Here is an 18,158-nt window from a genome sequence, read left to right on the forward strand (position 1 = left end):
TTTGAATCTTTAAGAGTGAAAATGCAATTCACTTCTATGTAAAAAAAAACCAGAATACCTTTTGTTTCTTTCAGTTGGATTTATACCATCGGGAACAACTTCTTCCTCCCTCTTTTTTTTCCCCCTTCTTCTAACTTAAGATTAAATTTAAAAAAAACCCCAGACCCAAACCAAAGAACTTTATACAACAATAATTCTTTATTTCTTTTTACCTTGATTTATTATTAAAGTGTCACTTTCCTCTTTTTAATTGCAAAAGTATGTTGGGTTTTTTTACTTGGCACAGCAACATGGTAGCTTTTCAATTTGAGAGTATATAAGACAGTGTAGTAGTTCCTTATGCTGTAGGAAATCTTGACTTGTACATGATCTGCACTTGCAACTCCCAGTTCCTCCTGAACTATTTCCCTTGAGCATTGCTGTTTCCCAGCACAGAATCACATAAAATACTGCTCTTTTCTCTTGTACAATCTTATTTACAAACTATCTTTCCTACCACTAAAATCAAAGAAAAAAACCCACCACCACCACAAAAAAACCCCTAACAAAACCCCCACCAGATTTGCATGTGGCAAAAGCCCTGATGGGCATGGATGTAGAGGGGTTTTTACCTACATTTTTTCTTGTTCTCAGAATGTTGACTCCCTAACTTCCACATAGAAGAAAAACTATAATCTTCAGTTACTATTAAACAAGAGAAAACTCCTCATGAAACTCTTTTATAAATTGAATCTGCCTATGAACATGTATGATCAGGTGAGCAAACATGGTACTGACACTCCAACAGGACCACCTTACCTTCTCTGTCTTCAGTTATGCCCTTGGCTTTACTTTTTTTCCAAACGTGAAGGGATAACGTCTGCTACACACTGCACTTCTTCTACATACCGCAATTGACATATGAAGAAGATATTAGCAAAAATAGATTTCAGTCACTCCACATATTATATAAAAAATTGACACAATCTAAATTTTTTAGGAAAAAAATTATCTCAAGCTGCTATACTTAATACCACTATTACCTAAATAATTCATTAAAAGTTTTAATGATGAAAAATTTTAAGTAGAATCTGACTGGAAGCCAAACAAATAGAATCAAATCCACAAAACCAGCACACAAAGCACCATCACAAAAAAGTGAAACTTCAGTGACAACTATATTTAGAGTTACTTAATGCTTGCTTTCTTGATATTGTATACCACAAATTCTAATGTAGCATTAAGTCAAGGGCTTGTCAAAAGCCTGTGTCAGATGCACATACCCCTACAAAAGTAATAAAATCAGCCCATTTGACAAGATGTATTTTTCACAATATTTAGAAATGTTGTAATATATACCTGTCCTTAGTCCAAATTACTTAACATAAATATCCAGCTGTATTATCTGGACCATTTTTACAAAAAAAAGTTAGAAAAAACCTCAGCTCACACAGTGAACCTCTGAGATGCCTAGGTAAACAACAGTGTTCACACTCCTAGGTTCATTAATGTTAATGGTAGTTGTAGATGTGCAAAGCAGTATTAGTTTCATCTGTTCATCTGCACGTATTCATATAGGTACTAGAGAGTGTGTATGAAGTATGCAGTCAGGAAAACAACTCCTGTACCTCAATCCCAGTACAGTTTTGCTAGGTAGCTATGCTACCATTTTTGCCTACAGGGAAGCTGCCAGTTGGGTGCTTTCCTCGTGGTGCAGTTTTGAGAACTAAAGGGGGGAATGAGGAGGAAATGAGAAAAGTTAGGTGGTCTTTTAGAGTCTGTTCCCTAGGTTTGCTGACAATCCCCCATATAAATCACACGCCAGTGCCAAAATGGAAAGCTGACATTGTTTTATATCAAAGACAGCTGTCTTTGCTCCTCAGGTTTTTAGAAGATGGTTCTGAGAGGCACCTAAAATAAACTGTAAGGGAGATTTGCTTCAAATTGGAAAACTCAAGATATTTCACTTGCAGAAATAATATTCTAATTTCTCTCACACAACAGTGTCTTCGCTGGACTCCTAATGAAGGTTAGGAGTATACTAGGAGTTAGGAGTTAGTATACTAGGAGTTAGGAGTATATCCAGTATATATACATATACTGGATCACCATCTCAAAGAAATTTTTTTCTCACAGGGTGGCATTTTTTGCCTTTCTCCTTTTTTGCTTTAAAGTAGGTCTTTTCAGCAGTAACTGTGGTTAACAGGGTTAAATGATTAAAGTGCAAAAGTACAGATGATCCAAAATTGACAGTCATTGGCTCAGTTGGTAACTTGGAGAAACTTATTTAGAAGGGGAAAAATGGGAAAATAATAGAAAAAAATATTAAAACTTTCTGAACCTTCTGGAGATAGTGAACAGACTGTTTCTCTCAGTGTACTTTACTGAGTAGGTAAAACTAGCAAATGTTATTTAGTACACGTAGTTGTGACCCAGCCCTGCTGATTCTTATTCACATGCTTGTCTGTATAACAGGGCTAACCCAGTATTTGTTTGCTGCGTGGCATTTGCTTTGTTTTGTTGGGATGTCAACAGACATACAGTGCGATGATAGAGAAAAAATGAGAATGAATGCCCCAACTTACAAAAGACCCTGAATGAGACACTGTGGATGTTTGTTTCTGGCATGATGGAAGCAGAACCCTGTAGTGGAACTCCCGAGTACCTTTAACATCCTTTCATTTCAACAATATTGTTACTATCTGCTTTCCAGTGATATGGACAGTGACTTTCATAAATTCACCTACAGTTGACTTTTAGCAGTGTAAAATGATTGATCTGAGGATCAACTCTATAAGCTCCCTATCATCTCCTTTTGTAATTTCCTAATTATTAAAAACAGATAAAAATAAGAGGGTGTTCAAGGGGTCAAAAATGAAATGGTTTCTGTTTTCAACACCTACAATAAGAATAATTTTCATAATTGGAAACCCATGGGTTAGAAAAACTGAAATGGAATCAGGTTTACTGATAGTTGTCAGTATGCCACTAAAATGCTGTGGGATGATAAAGGAATTTAGTTACTGACCTGCTGCTGTAAATGGAAGCAATAATAAAACACTGTTTTTTTAATGAAGGAAAACAGAAAAGTTGACTTCTTTATCAGGGAGCTATGAAGTGTAGTTATTGTTTGAAATGTGCAAGGAAATGCAAGGCGATGACAAAGCATCTATATCCTTTTAATGCACATCATTAAAAAATATTTGATGGATAAACTATAAGAAGAGCATGAAAGTGGTATTTGTGTTGAATTTCTAAACTCTGAATAAGCTTTGGTTACATTTTAAATACATAAAATACTTTAAAATATAAAGTATGTAGTATAAAGGCATTAACATTCTTTTGACCTATATGATTTTTTTTTCATTATTAAAATAGCTTACGTGATGGTGATCAATACACAAGAGAAAAGGGATTCACTAGGGAAACAACAGCTAAGAAATGTGTAAGTCTTTTTGTTTTAGGATAGAAAGAGGAGGAAAGCAATGAGGTTGAAAATAAGCAGTTACAGAAAGAAAGGAGAAATTTCAACCTAAAAAGAATTCTTCTGGCACAAATTTTTTGAAAATATAGAAAATATTAAACTATACTTGACAACACTTTTCAACTTGCTGCAGAAGCTGACTCCGAGTCTTTCCACAGGACTCAAAAGCTCCTGGTCCTAATAAAACAAGAAAGAAATATTCATTTAAGGAAGTTTCCCACAAAAATTGTCTCTATACTCTCCAACACAATCTGTGTGAATTAAGACCTGAGGGATTTCGAGACAAGATGTCTTGGAGTCTAAATGTTCAGTCAGAAAAAACTTCATAAACATGAAAGCTCATAATATAAAACTTCATAAAACTTCATTTCACCTTTGGGATTATGCTTCCATTAAGGTCGCTGTTTCCTATTCACTCTTTCATTCACTCATTCATTCATCATGTTATAATGAGCTACTTCTGAGGAGTAATATGAATGTCTCTTCTCTTAATCTGCCCTGTGATAGAAAAAACAGAAGGAAAATAACTCTGTATAATGCAATCCATTTTCAGTATTTTCTTCTACTACCATCCTTCTCCCATCTTATTTGAATTTCATGAGAGAAAAGAAACACAACAGCTGCTTTCCCCTAATCTTGATGTCCTGGCAGTTTCAGATTAGTGGAAAACTCTGCAAACTGCTCAGTTTTACATTAGCTCTCAGGGGCACGATAACTCCAAAGTTATTTTGTCTTCTTGTAGGCAATACCTATAAGAAACAAAAGACAGAATAGACAGTGGAAACTATAGTTTCTTAAAAAAGATTAAGTTGAGAAACTTGGGGGTGACAGTAGAGGGTATACTGAACTAATCATCCCCATTCTGCAGCTTGTCTGGGGTATCAGAGCCCACAGCTCAGAGCCATAGGACATTAAAGCAAAATACCAAGAACACAGAAAAAGAAGAGCAATGAGTGGGGCCAAGGCTATTGGTTACATAGTTAGCGGACATTAGTTATAATCATGGATTGAGTATTATTGTTTTCCAATCAACGACAGACAAGAACTGCTAAAAATTGCATTAAGGCATATAAAAGCTTTACATAACACGGACCTGTTCCCACTTCAATTCAAATTCAAATACGGCCCATCAACTCAAGTGTGTTTTAGAGCATGCCTGCCCTACTATTAAACGATTCGGAGAAAGCAGAAACTAGATTCTAATGTCTACATCCTGCAGATATTTTAACAGCTTTGTTTTACTTTTTTTTTCTTATATTGAAGATCACAAAACCACAAAATACGTGCTTGGATATGTCTAATACTACATATGGAGTGAAATGGCTTAGAAAGCCAAAACCACATCAGATATGGACTCTTCTGAAATGTAATTAACAAATGCTTAAATTCTGCAAGCTGTAGCTGCAAGCTGTAGGCAGATAACAATGGAATTGGTAAATTTGCATCACCGATTTGAGTAGCTCAAAGACTATATGAGTTAGGTGCCATTGCTTACAACAGACTCTGAGGCAGACCTAGCTGCAAGCCAGCACTCTTCATAGAGAGTGAGACATATTTCCTGCTGCCACGAATATCTACAGAATTTTGAATTTGCTTTTCCTTTCCTATTAGTAGTGCTAAGCTAGGGTTTAATGCCTTTGTACATTATTCATCTGCTATCAAGGATTTTGCCCTGACAGGTTATTTCGCCCAGTGCAACCTTTTCTCTTGTAACCACTGCTTTAATTCCTGTTACCTTTGCAGAGGTATTTATCTGCTGTTAATGTAGTTAACTGTTAATGCTAGTTCTTTCTCATTTTCACTACAGAATATTAATGCAGTTCAAGGTAAAACTGATTTAATAGCATTAGGCATTTTGGGAATGTAGAAATAATTGAAGGATAAAATAACTTAAAAAATGGATCTGGAGCGCATGGGTAATTAATACAAAACATTTTTTTTTCTCATCTGGGAGAAAGATTGGTGCTGAGAATGTCATTGCAGTTTATGTATTAGTAAATTCCATTTTTCCTCTGGCTGAGGGGAATCCTTGCTTTTCACAAAAATGATGAACAGTTAAATCAAGTAAGGTGATAATAGATATGAAGATATTTCAACACTTGGTTCATATCTCCCTATTATTCTTGGCAATAATTGCTTCTATAACTAGGGTCACTTGCAAGGTGTTATATAAAGCAGTACAGGAACATATTCTTATTTTAGTTTCCATGGCCCTTGGATTCCATTGAAGGCTTGTTAATTCCTGGAAGTTTAAGAAAGACTAAAATTGTCTGAAAATACCAACACACAGGCCCAAATTTTTCCACTAATGTCAGTGAGAGATTTTGTTCAACATCTTGAAATCCCAAGACCCTTGGAAGGTCCATACTTATCAACAAGCTAACAGCATTCATTATTCTAAATATGTCTGTAAATCTAAAACCTCTGTCAGGCCAAGTGTCAGGTCCTGAACTTGGGTCACAACAACCCCATGCAACGCTACAGGCTTGGGGAAGAGTGGCTGGAAAGCTGCCCGGCGGAAAAGGACCTGGGGGTATTGGTGGACAGCCGGCTGAACATGAGCCAGCAGTGTGCCCAGGTGGCCAAGAAGGCCAATGGCATCCTGGCTTGTATCAGGAATAGTGTGGCCAGCAGGACTAGGGAAGTGATCGTGCCCCTTTACTGGGCACTGGTGAGGCCGCACCTCAAATGCTGTGTTCAGTTTTGGGCCCCTCACTTCAAGAAAGACATGGAGGTGCTGCAGCGTGTCCAGAGAAGGGCAATGAAGCTGGTGAAGGGTCTGGAGAGCAAGTCTTCTGAGGAGCGGCTGAGGGAACTGGGGTTGTTTAGCGTGGAGAAGCGGAGGCTGAGGGGAGACCTTATTGCTCTCTACAACTGCCTGAAAGGAGGCTGTAGTGAGGTGGGTGTCAGTCTCTTCTCCCAAGTAACAAGTGATAGGAAGAGAGGAAATGGCCTCAAGTTGCATCAGGAGAGGTTTAGATTGGATATTAGGAAAAAATTCTTTACTGAAAGGTTGGTCAAGCACTGGAACAGGCTGCCCAGAGAGGTGGTGGAGTCGCCATCCCTGGAGGAGTTCAAAAAATGTGTAGATGTGGCACTTCAGGGCATGGTTTAGTAGGCATGGAGGTGTTGGGTTGACGGTTGGACTAGATGATCCTAGAGGTCTTTTCCAACCTTAATGATTCTATGATTCTATGAAATTAGGAATTACTATTTTTGCCAAACTAGACAATATCATGTAGGATCTGAGATGTGTTGGAGCAAGAATAATTTTTTACTTATATTTCACTGAGTCCAGATAATAACAATTCATAAATAAAAGAAGATAGCAAAAATAAAGAAAAAGATAGTTAAAATGTTGCCTGTGAAAAAGGGGTTTTCATTATATGCAAATAATTTTCATTCTACCTACAAACAACAAATAGAAACACTTTGAAATAAGACACACAAAACCATTATAAAATATTATTTAGATTTTACTTATGAATTGTATCAGTTGCAACCTTGAGGTAATACAACAACAACAATAATAATAATAACAGTAATAATTCAGTTTTGCTTCATGTTTTAAATCTTTCAGAGAAAATAATTTAGGGGAAATTCTAATCTAAAAAGTATAACATGATCTAAATAAAAGCTGCTCCAGCAAGTGAAATTGTGTGCTCAAGCATCACTTTTACAACGTATAGCTGAAGATGTCAAGGGCATCCAAGTTTGAACAGTGCAGATGAAGATTAGGCTGAGGCTCATGACATAGCCTCTGATATGGCCTATATGATATATTGTATATGTGGTATAGCCTACGATAAACATATTTATCTACCTATATATTGCTGCAGAAATACATAACTGCACAGTGTCACATCTTATTACCTTAAAGGTAAAACGCAGAGAATGTAACAGTTTACATATATGTGTTTAAAATCCACTCTTGGTTTTCAGTGGGCAATGATGCTAAAAACACCATGTTCTGCTGAGACATTAGGAGGGACTGGCATATATATATGAATCAATGAGAGAATGGCCATGACCTTTTAGACTAACCAAGTTTGGGAGGGTGGATGAATTATTGATAGACTGCTAAATGCACCTAGTGCATCTAAATGTTTCATGTGTTACCATTAAAATATGAAGTTGTGCTTTTTCTCTTTTCTGACATTTATTTCAAGCATATGTGATTCTAGCTTTCTAAGTCATATCTATTGGTTACGTACTGCAGGCCCGGCTGCTCTGTACATATGGATTAAATTACATATTGGGACACTGGTCAGATCTTAACTGTGATGTGATGATCATCAGATGGGTTTTACCCTTCTTGAGCACAAAGGCCTGAAGTATACATTAAACCATAAAAACCCTGTTTAGAGTAGTGTTAAAGGTCTGATATATTCCCAGCAGTATTCAAGAAGATGAAAGCTGAAGCTGTTGATGACCAGAAATTATTGTGAAAGTGGAATCCTTACTTTCTCAAAGCAGTATCTTAGAAGAAAATCTGATAAACTGACTGCTAAGAATGGACCTCATAAACTTCATACATAAGCGGTTCCATGGATACCAGGTACTTACATGTAATTTGTTTGCCATGTTGTGAAATAATATTGTGAACATTATTTTTAAATTCTTAATTGTAACTATTTACGAGTTGATTTTATATTTTATTGAAAGAGACTGTTTCCTGTCTTAATTTTGATGAAGAATAATTTTTTATTTTTTTAAAGAAAATATGTTTTCCATGAAAGATTTGTTGGTACTGTTTTTTCTCACAGAAAGATATCATTAATCTCACTGGACTCAAAATTTGTGCAAAGGGAAATAGTTTTTATTAGATGCATGATATGGCTAGAAAAAAAAACAAAGAAAAGCTCTTACACATTCAAACCTTTATTCAGAATTTTTTTTTTGTTTCATTATTATTTGTCATTTCAGTCTTTTAAACAAATCTTGGTTTTTGTTTGCTCTTAGCTAAACTTTATGTTTTATTTCTCAGTGACAAAAAAAAATCTAAACATGCAGCATTTATGCCATCAATCTTCCTTTTTATTGCTGTAAGTTCATTGATATCTATGCTATTTTACTCAGCTCTTTTACTTTTATGTTTTTGTTCCTTTTTTCCTGCTCCATAATATTGCAAAATATCATCAATATTTGAACTTTAATAAAGAGTAAAGTTACCCTTATCCATTTTTCAACAAGAAAAATGCCTAATCCCACAGATTTTTTTTTTTTAATTAAATATGGTGGCAACAAAGAAAAAAAAAGAAAAATTAATGCAGACAAAAAATATTCTTTAGTGATCAAAAAAAATTTAGGAACTGTTCCATTTCAAATCTTTGAGGGAGACCGTACTGAAGAAAATGGAAATACTTTTATAAAATTAATTTTTCTGTTAACTTGTTCCATTTTTTCCCCAAAAGCTCCATGCAAAAGTTTCCAGGTTTTGTGTTTAGTTGAAAAGCTCTGGTCACAATTATCCTGGAACTGGCTTGGGCCTATGGAACTACTCAAATCAGAGAAGAAATGTGAATTAAGCTGAATTTAGTTTCAGTAGAAGTAGGCTGATGGTAGTCTTTCATATTAGAGAGAGGGAAAGTTTGTCATTTTGTAAAACTTAAAGTTTGGAAAAGGAAACAATAGAAAACCCATTTGTTTCCCCCAAGGGATATTTTGATACTTTGGGGGCCTCAGTCTGTTCACTGCTAGCTCACTTAACTTTAGTATTGCCAGAAATTTATTGCTTCACAAACGTAAAACCTTAAACTTAGGCTACCCAAATAAGAAATAAGTGTATTAAAAACTTGTTTTTTGTTTTTAGTTTGTCTTTTTTTTGTTTGGTTGGTTGGTTGGTTTTGTCTGGTGAAATCAGAGAAGAAAATACTTGGTAAAACATCCAAAAAGCAAAACCACCCAAAGAATGAGTGATCAAAGCTTGTTTACACATTAAATTACTTAGTCATTTCTTCTACTGCTTATTTTTACACAATCTGTTCTATTCAAGGCATTAGCAAGATAAGCATTTACAATATTTAATAGTTTGTTTTCTCTTGGATTAGATGTCACCAAATGTAATTTACATCTTTTCCAACATATTTATGATGATAAATTTTAGTCTATGCACTACTACTTTAAGCTATTCATGCAAAACTGTCCAGCATTTTATATCATCCTTATAAGCAGACTAATGCATCAGCTGCACATATGTAGGCTGCAAAGAATATAATTTTGGTGAGCCTTCGATGTTTTACAAATTAGAGCTCTATGAAAGGAAATTCATTCTTCACTTGAGATAGTCTTGAAGAACCTATAGATCTATTTTGAAAACCTATGAGATACTTGCACATACAGTAAAAATTATTTTACTATTCATATCCACTTAGGTGTGGCTTTGTTGGCTATTGTAATGGTTGTCTCAGAAATGCCTGCTTCTTTGTTACATAAAGATGAGGCCAATACCTTATCAGGTATGAGGTGCATTTGTGGACTGAAACTTCCTGAAAAGATGAGAAAAGGACTACCTCTTTAGCAATTACATCTTCTAAGAGTGTAGTTCATCTAAGCAGTGGATATCATAGCAGTGAAAACTGCTATGTTAATCCAGGCCAAATATGATGTGATATGATCTATGTTAATATATAGAAGTCATAAACCAACTTCATTCTAAGTGGCCTACAGGTGCATCATGCTTTGTAAATACATACATCTTAAAGTTACTGTAATTGGGTATGTATTTCTGGTTGCTCAGTTTGTCTAACTCATAAAGGTCATGACTCAAGATGTTTGGCAGAATGACATTTGGAGGGAAAAGCGAGTGTTTGTTATGGAAAGCAAAAACAGATAAACAGGAATATAGAATAAAGCACTAAATGTCAAGCACTTCAACACCATGCCACTTTTCATGTTTTTTATGTTAAAGTATTTACATACAAATTCATAACATGGTTTGGAGAAGTCGCTCAACAGTACGTAAAGAGATAAGGTGTAATTTAAAAATAAATATGGGAGAAGAGTCTACATTTACTTTCATTACACGAGAAGACCTAAAACACAGAATGGATGTTACCAGTGACAGGGGGAGAAGAGGAGAGAAAAGAGGGTGTACCCCACCTCCCGTTCCCCTGCCAGGACATTGGCACTTTGCTAATACAGCAGGAAGAGCAGCACCAAGGTTTTTTTCTGTTTCCTCAACCCTGCGTATCACAGCCAAGGAACCAGAGAGATGAGATGCCACACCGTCACCAGAAGATGTGTTCTGTGTGACTGCAGCCCAGCGCTGTAAATTCACACCTCCCCACTGTGAACTGTTATGAGAGAAGGGCTCAAGATCTCCTTTTATATTGGGTTTGAGCCTATCCCATACACAGCATATGCTGCATGGCAGAATGCAAAGTCCTCTGCACAAAAGCCCTGATATAATACAGTGGAGTGAGAGGAGACTGCCAAATCAAAGTACCTAGTATGCTCTAAGTGGCATATTACAGAGCAATTACAAATTTATTTTATAATAATATTATAAGCTTGACTTCGTGTTACCTGAATCTGAAGTGTAAAATCTTGGTTCCACTGGCAGCAATATGAATTTCATCATTGACTTTACTGAGGCTAGATTTCAGCTGTTGCACAGTGACTTGCTGAACCCATGCTGATTTGCACCAGTTGAGGATTTGGCCCAGATTTGCTGAGCACTGCTAAGCTTTGTGTTATGGACATTTTTCCACTGGGGATAAGGTTAACCATCAGCTTGCGTTACAGGCAAAACAATATGCTGTAAAAGTACCTTAATGAAATGCAGAAGACGATATAGTAACCCATAAGCCACTTTACAACAAAGGAAAAAATATGACTTTCATATTGAAGAACATATGATGGATTATTCTTTCCTCCATTATTGCTGCGTCTTTGCTTTCTTTAATAGTTACAGACATAACTTTGAACATTACTTCATTTAGTTTTGAGGTCAGATTTTAATAGTAACTGTATAAGATACAGTCACAGACCCTTTGTACAGATGATTTGGTACCAAATAGAATCAGCATTTCTTTTAATAATTCAGCCTGACCTTTGGATAAAACTTGATCAGCACTTAGGAGTACATTACATTTTCATCACTCAGAACAACCACCTGGAGTAGGATGACAAAAATTTTCCTCACGTACCACGGGTTTGCTCCCTTACTAGGAATCTTGGTTTCCTGGTCCAGAATATCTCCGATCCATTAAATGTGAGACTTGCCACATGCCTTCTTCCTTCACTTGAACCATAAAGAATTGTGTGCAGCAATGCAGGAACGGCACTTCATTTCTGATAGCCTGCATTGCCTATGGCATCGTAGAATTTGCCCCATTTATCCTATGAAGGGCATGACAATCATGCTTTACCTAACTTCTTATCTATTACAAAAATCTTTTTAAAAAGATGGCTTTCATGCTTTGTTGTTTGTGGTCTTCTGGCTCTAACTGAGTTATGAGTTGAAGACCAAATGTCATAGCTAGAAGCATTGAAGCGTGAGGCTGTCAAAGAGAAAACACTCTTTTTAGGGGACATTACCTCGGTAATCTCCCACATGTCTTTCCTGCCTTACCAGAGAATATTGTACTCAACCATAGCAGTCCCAGCTGTGCAGGTAAGACATTTTCCAGGCCTTCCCGCAGGCTGCAGGAGCCTCCAAGGCCAGCTGCACCCACAGCCTCAAGGAGAGACCGAGGGTTGTTGTTACACGTGTTGTATCTACACAGCATCTGAAAGTGCCTCTGGGCACCTCAGCTCCTGTTCTGGCATCTTCCCAAAGCTCACTAACTGCCAGAGAGGCAGGATTTGTTGCCCAGCGTCTGCATTAGAAGTGCTCCTTCTCTGCACACGCAAGATGAACTCCATTTAATAACTCAAGAGAATCTGAATATACTTTCTTATTAGAACAAAGGACAAAAGGTACCCAACATCTCATTTCATGAAACTATTGAGTGCACATCGTAGCTCTAAAATATCAAAAGTAATGAAGAAAAAAACATACAAGGTAGCATCAGCGCATATTCCTAAGCTAATTTTGGGCTCCAGTGTGCTACTGTAGGAAACGCAGTTGTCTGAACTGTAAAATAAAATGCCAGTGATCACCATTCAAAAGTCTGGCTTTACTCCAAAGCATTGCGGCAGAATTGATATTGTTATTCTGTATTTGCAGCATAGGGAAACTTTGCAGAATCTTAAATGCCATTGCAAAGGCTGACTTTTAATGGGTATTTCAATAACAGACCAGACAATTATGTATACAACAGGAAAAACAGAAGGGATAATAACACTAGAAGTGAAGGAAGTGAAAAACATTATAAATGTATGCAAAAGGTAGATCAGAAAGAGTGCTTCAGTATTTAACTATGATATGCAGCTTCTTTGCACAATGTATGTTAAAGGAAAAATTGACAAAAGGAAAAATATTAATTCAGAATATAGGCACTATGTGTAGGTTTAAAGGATTATTATGAGTAGATCTATTAACCTGGCTGGAAAGGAATATAAAATATGGCATGAAATAGCTGGAAATAGCATGTGGTGGAGTGCTCTGAAAGAAACATGAAGAGATCAATTATCACTATACTCATGACAAAATCTACAGAACAAGAGCATAACTATACCAGGTAATTCTTACATCATTATTTTATGTTGAAGTATATAAAGCTAGAAAGCTAGATGTTGGCTATAATAAAAGAATAAAGGATCATGCCACATGAAAAATTTTTCCATTTGACAGGAAATTTCACTTGACATGCAGAAAGCACTGATGGATATGAATGATTAGACCAGAAAACTTGGAGTACGAAAAGCAAAACTTTAATTCCAATGCTTTACGTTGGTTTGAATCTCATGATGTGACTGTGATAGCCATAACATATAATGCTGTTTCTATTAGAAGATACAGAGTCCTTCTGAAAGCAAAATCCATGGGCATTCCTAAATACTGCAGAAGCCCATTTCAAAGTCATGGAGTCTTAACGTAATCGATGGCTGCATCTTTGACACTCCAGGTAATAAGTAAGATCAACAGATTAATAGTTTTTACACATATTTCTCAGAAGGGTTTTCCACGGTAAAGAAATATTATTGTCCTTGTGCAAACGGCAATCCAAAGCACAGAGAGAACATCAGATCTGATTATGGTTGCACAATAAATCAGAAGCATAGCTGGGAACAGAGCACAAGGTTACTAACTCCCAGCCTGGGACTCTAACCGCATAAAAACATAGCTGTTGGCTGAGATCATATTACTAAGTTACACTGTACTGAGAGCATTGGAATAGTAGCCATCAGACAACCCTTATATTTGTACAACACTTGAATTTATAGGATCTGGTCTAAATCTTCTTTATGGACTTGAAATAGAGTGAAGGTAGCGGAGTCTCAGTGGAGCCTGTGAAAGTGCCGTTAGATCAGAACATAGCAAAGAACCATGACATGTATGCTTGAGGTAAAACACAGCTTTCTGAAGTAGTATAGGATGAAGGCATAATTTGTTGCAGAATGAATTCTCCGAGAGAACATTTTGATTGCTTGGAATGATTCCAAAAACCAAAGCTTTTTCTTCTGTGATAAAAACAAAAGAACTGCCATAAAGCTTTCATTAAGAATTTCACTATTGTTTGTTATATAATTTAACCTTTGGCACACTTTAATATCATGCTCTTTGATGCTCTTCTCCGGTGATAGTCAGGGAAAAGTTACATAGTATCGCAGCAAACCAAAAAAGGCCTTGAAACAAATACCGAATCCTTATATGCACTCATTTCAAGCCTAAACTTCCACTTCAGTATGCAGAACCTCTCAGACTGCACCTGCGGTCTAATGGAAAAAAGAACAGGCTACAGCAGGTTCAGTCAAGGCTATACCAAATATGTTTTCATCAAGTGGTGGATGACACCAACCTGAGTGGCGTAGTTGATATGCTAGAGGGAAGGGATGCCATCCAGAGGGACCTTGACAGGCTTGAGAAGTGGGCCAATGTAAACCTCATGAAGTTCAACAAGGCCAAGTGCAAGGTCCTGCACCTGGGCCAGGGCAATCACCAGCGTCAGTACAGACTGGGTGATGAATGGATTGAGAGCAGCCCTGCAGAGAAGGACTTGGGGATACTGGGTGACAAAAAACTGGACAAGAGCTGTGTATTGGGCTTGTGTGGCAAGATTTGTGTAGCGGCGGGGATGCAGGGGTGGCTTCTGTGAGAAGATGCCAGAAGCTTCCCCCATGTCTGACAGATTCAGTGCCAGCCAGCTCCAAGACGGACCCGCTGCTGGCCAAGGCTGAGCCCATCAGTGACAGTAGTAGTGCCTCTGGGATAACATATTTAAGAAGGGGAAAAAAACCTGCACAATACCAGCAGCAGTCAGAAGAGAGGATTGAGAATATGTGAGAGAAACAGCCCTGCAGACACCAAGGTCAGTGAAGAAGGAGGGGGAGGAGGTGCTCCAGGTGCCAGAGCAGAGATTCCCCTGCAGCCCCTGGTGAAGACCGTGGTGAAGCAGGCTGTCCCCTGCAGCCCATGGAGATCCACAGTGGAGCAGATATCCACCTGCAGCCCGTGGAGGACCCCATGCTGGAGCAGGTGGATGCGCTCAAAGGAGGCTGTGACCCCATGGAGAGACTGAGCTGGAGCAGGCTCCTGGCAGGACCTGTGAACCCATGGAGAGAGGAGCCCATGCTGGAGCAGGTTTGCTGGCAGGACTTGTGACCCCATGGGGGACCCACGCTGGAGCAGTCTGCTCCTGAAGGAGCGCACCCCATGGAAAGGACCCATGCTGGGGCAGTTCATGAGGAACTGTAGCCTGTGGGAAGGACCCATGTTGGAGAAATCCGTGGAGGACTGTCTCCCATGGGAGGGACCCCACACTGGAGCAGGGGAAGAGAGTGAAGAGGAAGGAGTGGCAGAAACAACATGTGATGAACTGACTGCAACCCCCATTCCCCATCACCCTGTGGTGCTTGGTGGGAGGAGGTAGAGAATTCAGGAGTGAAGTTGAGCCCAGGAAGAAGGGAAGGGTGGGGGAAGGTGTTTTAAGATGTGTTTTTATTTCTCATTTTCCTACTCTGACCTTTGATTGGCAGTAAATTAAATTAATTTCCCCAAGTTGAGTCTGTTTTGCATGTGACAGTAATTGGTGAGTGATCTCCCTGTCCCTATCTTGACCCACAAGCCGTTCGTTATATTTTCTCTCCCCTGTCCAGCTGAGGAGGGGAGTGATAGAGCAGCTTTGGTGGGCACCTGGCATCCAACCAAGGTCAACCCACCACAAGATCGCAATGTGTGATGCAGCACAGAAAGGCAATCGTATCCTGGGCTGCATAAAAAGAAGCGTGACCAACAGGTTCAGGGAGATGATTCTCCCCTTCTACTCTACTCTCATGAGAGCCCCACCTGGAGTACTGCATCCAGCTCTGGGGTCCCCAGCATAAGAAAGACATCGACCTGTTAGAGTAGATCCAGAGGGCCACAAAAATGATCAGAGGGATGGAATACCTCTCCTCTGAGGATAGGCTGAGAGAGTTGGAGTGGTTCAGCCCGGAGAAGAGAAGGCTCCGGGGAGACTTTATTGTGGCCTTTCAGTATATAAAGGAAGCTTATAAGAAAGATGGGGAGAGATTTTTTACCAGGGCCTGTAGTGACAGGACACGAGGCAACAGTTTTAAACTGAAGGAGGGTAGATATAGATTGGACATAAGGAAGAAATTTTTTACGATGAGGGTGGTGAGACACTGGAACAGGTTGCCCAGAGAAGTTGTGGATGTTCCATCATTGGAAGTGTTCAAAGTTGGGTTGGATGGGGCTTTGAGCAACCTGATCTCGTGAAAGATGTCCCCAGGGTATGGGGGTTGGACTACATGATCTTTAAAGGTCCCTTCCAAACCATTCTATGGTTCTACGAAGTGGTGAATGTGTCACCACCAGAAAAGTAACAGAGCAGCCTGGCCCTTCGTTGAGTTTTTGGAATACATTTCAATAGACTAATGCTGGGATTTAGACAGAAATTTGTCACATATCTTGTTCATCATCTGTTTCTTGAGAAAATGAGTTATTCTACTGCCCCCTCTGCTATACTTTTTACTTTAATCAGTACCACTTGTAAATTGCAGTTCCTAGCTCTTCATATTAATCAGCTTGCCATAAGTAGCTTACAAGAAAGAATCTTTGTTCCAATTTTTTTCACTGTAAATCTGTCACCTTTCTCAATACTATCACACTGAATTACGTAGAGCCAGGATCCCATGAATACACATATTAATTCATAAAACACAACCACACTAATTATGAAGTATGAATTATGCAGCAAACAGTGTAGCCCAATTCCCTATTTGTTATATGGAATCTCAATATACTTCTAAGATAAAATGCTTAAAATGAACTTCATATTTAAAGCATCATTTTAGACTCTGAAGTCATATTGAAAGATGTGAATGAAGGCTGACTGCTTTTTAAGAAAAATTATGATAGCATTATCATTATAAACAAATTTCTGGCTTTAAAATTTTGTAATTTCTTGCTAAAATAATTGAAGCAATAAAGTAAAAATATAAAACTCCCGCTGTTTTGAACATTTTCAGTTTCTTACTAGGATGGAATGACATCTTGGTTAATTGACACTTTTGAATTAACATAATTCATCAGAAATGGAACCATAAGGAGCGTGGGCTGGATTTTTAATATAGTTTTTGGTAAGGACTGATTTTTCTCAAGTAAAAATACATAGTATATTTGTTTAGCTTCTTGCAGGTGAAATCATTGAAGATCTGAAGGTTTAGATGGTTGTTTCACATTTTTGTGTTCTGCATAGGGAAGTCAGAAAGTTTAGTTGTTGAATACTCTTTTGTAAATTTTTGAAGTATGGAGTTTGACATAGAAAGATAGGATAGGAAAGAACTTGTTAACTGACTTCCTTATTTTCATTATATATGTAAAAGGTATTTAAAAAGCAAGAAATGTTTGATATAAACGGTTCTCCTGTAGTGGGAATGTGGTGGGTTGACCTTGGGTAGCTGCCAGACATCCACCCAGCTGCTCTCTCCCTCTCTTTCCTTAATAGGACAGGGGAGTAAATAAGATTAAAAAAGCTCATGGGTGGAGATAAAGACAAGGAGGTCACTTACCAATTAGCATCACAAGGAAAACAGACTTGACTTGGGGAAAATTAATTTAATTTATTGCCAACTAAAAGTTGAACTGGATGATGAGAAAGAAAGACAAAAACTAAATCACCTTTCCCCCAGCCACCTTTTTTCCCCAGACTCAACTTCACTCCCTCATTCCTGACCCCTCAACCTCCTCCCTCACCAAGTGGTGCAGTGAGGATGGAGAATGGGGGATTGCCCATAACGGTTCCTCTCTGCTGCTCCTTCCTCCTCACGCTTTTCCCCTGTTCCAGCATAGCTCCTCTCCATGGGCTGCAGTCCTTCAGGATAAACCTGCTCCAGCATTGGGTCTTCCAGGGGCTGCAGTGTGAATATCTTCTCCAGCATGGTCTCTTACACAGGCTACAGGGAAATCTGCTCTGGTGCCTGGAGCACCTGTTTCCCCTCCTTCTTCTCTGACCTTGCTGTTTGCAGGTTTATTTCTCATGCTTTTTTTCCTCATTCCTCACTGCTGTGCAGTGTTTTGCTCTTTCTTAAATATGCTTCCCCAGAGGCACCACTAGCTTGGCTAATGGGCTCAGCTGTGTCCTCT

The sequence above is a fragment of the Mycteria americana genome, chromosome 1 (genome assembly GCF_035582795.1).
Source record: "Mycteria americana isolate JAX WOST 10 ecotype Jacksonville Zoo and Gardens chromosome 1, USCA_MyAme_1.0, whole genome shotgun sequence".
NCBI lineage: Eukaryota > Metazoa > Chordata > Aves > Ciconiiformes > Ciconiidae > Mycteria > Mycteria americana.